Raw genomic sequence first — 3,551 nt, forward strand, 5'->3', positions numbered from 1 at the left:
TAATCATCATCCACACTATACATCTAATCCTTTGTTACAGCAAGCCGGTGAGATTGACAACCTCACTGTTTCGTTGGGGCAAAGTACTTTGGTTGTGTTGTGCAGGTTCCACGTTGGCGCCGGAATCCCTGGTGTTGCGCCGCACTATACTTCGCCGCCATCAACCTTCAACGTGCTTCTTGGCTCCTCCTGGTTCGATAAACCTTGGTTTCTTTCTGAGGGAAAACTTGCTACTGTCTGCATCACACCTTCCTCTTGGGGTTCCCAACGGACGTGTGTTAATTGCACGCATCACATTGCTACAACTATTTTGCAAACAAAGTTCCATGGGTTTTTTAATTCTCTCTTCAAACACATCATGTCCTAATTCAATATAAAGTTCATAAAGATCTCTAATTTTTTTGTTGTTTTCCATTAAGCCTAACTAGTGAAATAAAAACAAGAAACAAAAATATATAATTGCAGAATCTAAAGGAGATACCTTCGAGCACTCACACACCGGCAACAGTGCTAGGAAATAGCTTAGTAGTCGGAGGATGTGAATACCTTTTACCTTACCTCCCCGGCAACGGCGCCAGAAAATAGTTTGATGTCTACGCACGCTTCTATTCCTGTAGAGAGTGTTGGGCCTCCAAGAGCAGAGGTTTGTAGAACAGCAGCAAGTTTCCCTTAAGTGAATCACCCAAGGTTTATCGAACTCAGGGAGGTAGAGGTCAGAGATATCCCTCTCAAGCAACCCTGCAATTAAGATACAAGAAGTCTCTTGTGTCCCCAACACACCTAATACACTTGTCAGATGTATAGGTGCACTAGTTCGGTGAAGAGATAGTGAAATACAAGTAATATGGATGATTATAAGTAACAATTGCAATCTGAAATAAAAATGGCAGCAAGCGAACATGTAGCAGAACTTGTTGGAAACGGTGTTTCAATGCTTAGAAACAAGGCCTAGGGATCATACTTTCACTAGTGGACACTCTCAACAATGATCACATAACTGAATAAATAAATAACTTCTCCTCACTTGTGCTACTCTCAAACACTCTCTTGTTGGATAACAAACACCATTCATTGTGTAGGGATACAAGAGCACCCTCAAGCCGGAGTAAACAAGCTCCACAACATCATAAAGGAATCACACACGATGCGCACACTGTCACCGTCACACCGTGGAGAGTGAATCCGGAGTTCATATTAAAGTAACCTCTAGAGTGCATAATAGACCGTTGCAATTTAGACCGAGTACTAACATAGCATACACACTGTCAACAATAGCTATGAAAGGGGAAATAGATCACATCAATACTATCATAGTAATAGTTAACTTCATAATCTACAAGAGATTACAATCATAACCTACGCCAAGTACTACATGATGCACACACTGTCAACTTTACATCATGGAGGAGGGATAGACTACTTTAATAACATCACTAGAGTAGCACATAGATTAATAGTGATACTCATGATCACATAAAGATCACACCATGGGAGAGAGAGATGAACCACATAGCTACCGGTAGAGCCCTCAGCCTCGGGGGAGAACTACTCCCTCCTCATCATGGGAGACAGCAACGGCGATGAAGATGGCGGTGGTGTCGATGGAGATGACTCCGGGGGCAATTCCCCGTCCCGGCGGCGTGCCGGAACAGAGACTTCTGTCCCCCGAAACTTCTCTTCGCGATGGCGGCGGCTACGGAACTCTTCGTGGAATATGACTTGATGATCTAGGGTTTTCGCGACGGGGAGAATATATAGGCGGAAGGGCGGCCTCGGAGGGGCCAGGGGGTGCCCACACCACATGGCGGCGCGGCCAGGGGTGGGCCCGCGCCCAGGTATGGTGTGGGGCCCCTGCTGGCCGCCTCCGACTCTCCTTCGATGTTCTGGAACCCTCCGTGGAAAATAGGGCAGTGGGCTTTTGTTTTGTCCAATTCCGAGAATATTTCCTGTGTAAGATTTCTGAAACCAAAAACAGCAGAAAACAGGAACTGGCGCTTCGGCATCTTGTTAATAGGTTAGTGCCGGAAAATGCATCAAAATGATATAAAGTATGGATAAAACATGTAGATGTTGTCATAAAGCTAGCATGGAACATAAGAAATTATAGATACATTTGAGACGTATCACAAGCCGGTGAGATTGACAACCTCACTGTTAAGTTGGGGCAATGTATTTTGATTGTGTTGTGCAGGTTCCACATTGGCACCGGAATCCCTGGTGTTGCGCCGCACTACACTCCTTCACCAACAACCTTCACATAGCCTTCATCTCCTACTGGTTCGATAACCTTGGTTTCTTACTGAGGGAAAACTTGTTGCGGTACGCACCACACCTTCCTCTTGGGGTTCCCAATGGACGTGTGCTTCACGCGTCATCAAGCGTATTTTCTGGCGCCGTTGCCGGGGAGATCAAGACACGTTGCAAGGGGAGTCTCTCACACCCAATCTCTTTACTTTGTTTATTGTCTTTGTTTATTTTATTTTCTGTCTTGTTTGCTTTCTTTATATCAAAAACACACAAAAAATTAGTTACTTGTTTTACTTTATTTAATTCAGTTTTGCTTTATTATTGCTAAAATGAGTTGTCCAGAAGTTGAAGTTCGTTCGTTTAAGCAACAAGGGGGAGAAAGTTTTAAAGATGCTTGGTATAGGATTAGTAATGCTCATCATAGGTGCACTAAGAAACACTCCACTATTATCCTCCTTAGGAACTTTTATGTTGGTATTTCTAGCTGGAATAGGTATGTTCTTGATACTCTTTCAGGGGGTAACTTCCTAGGTACTCCTGTTTTAGAAGCTAGTTGCATCATTGAGAGTCTAGTTGGAACACCACCTGTTAATGAAGCTAAAATTGAAATCTCTCTTGAGGATGTCATGAAAAAGTTGGAGGCCATAGAGAAAAATCTTCCAAGTGTTGATACTAAATTGGGAATATTACTTGATAATACTGATAAACTTGATAAATCCCTAGGAGGAATTAATGAAGAATTGTTGTCTTAGAAACTTGTGCTATCCATGATAATAAAACCCATAGGATTGGTGAACTTGAAGAAGCTATGGGAACCTTGGGTTCAACTTTGTCTTCTCTTAAGTTTAAGGAGAAAGCTTATGTGGGTAGGGAGCAAAACTTCATGTATGTTCCTAAGATGCCAAATCCAAAGAATCATTATGAGCTTAAAATCCCTTAGTACCACTATGGAAAATTTAGATAATGGAGCATCTAAGGTACCTTCTGCAACAAGTTGTGTTTTTAAGAAAAATTATGATGTTGATGCTTCTTCTCTTGATATTACTTGATTTGCACTTCCTGCGCCTAGCTGAAAGACGTTAAAGAAAAGCACTTCTTGGGAGATAACCCATGTGTTTATTTTGCTACTGTTTTGTTGTGTCTTGGAAGTTGTTATTACTGTAGCAACCTCTCCTTATCATGTTTATTTCGTTGTTGTGCCAACTAAAGTCTTTGATAGAAAAGTTGATACTAGATTTGGATTTCTGCGCAGAAACAGATTTTTAGCTGTCACGAATTTGAGTTGATCTCTCTGTAGGAAACTC

The sequence above is a fragment of the Lolium perenne genome, chromosome 6 (assembly GCF_019359855.2).
Source record: "Lolium perenne isolate Kyuss_39 chromosome 6, Kyuss_2.0, whole genome shotgun sequence".
NCBI lineage: Eukaryota > Viridiplantae > Streptophyta > Magnoliopsida > Poales > Poaceae > Lolium > Lolium perenne.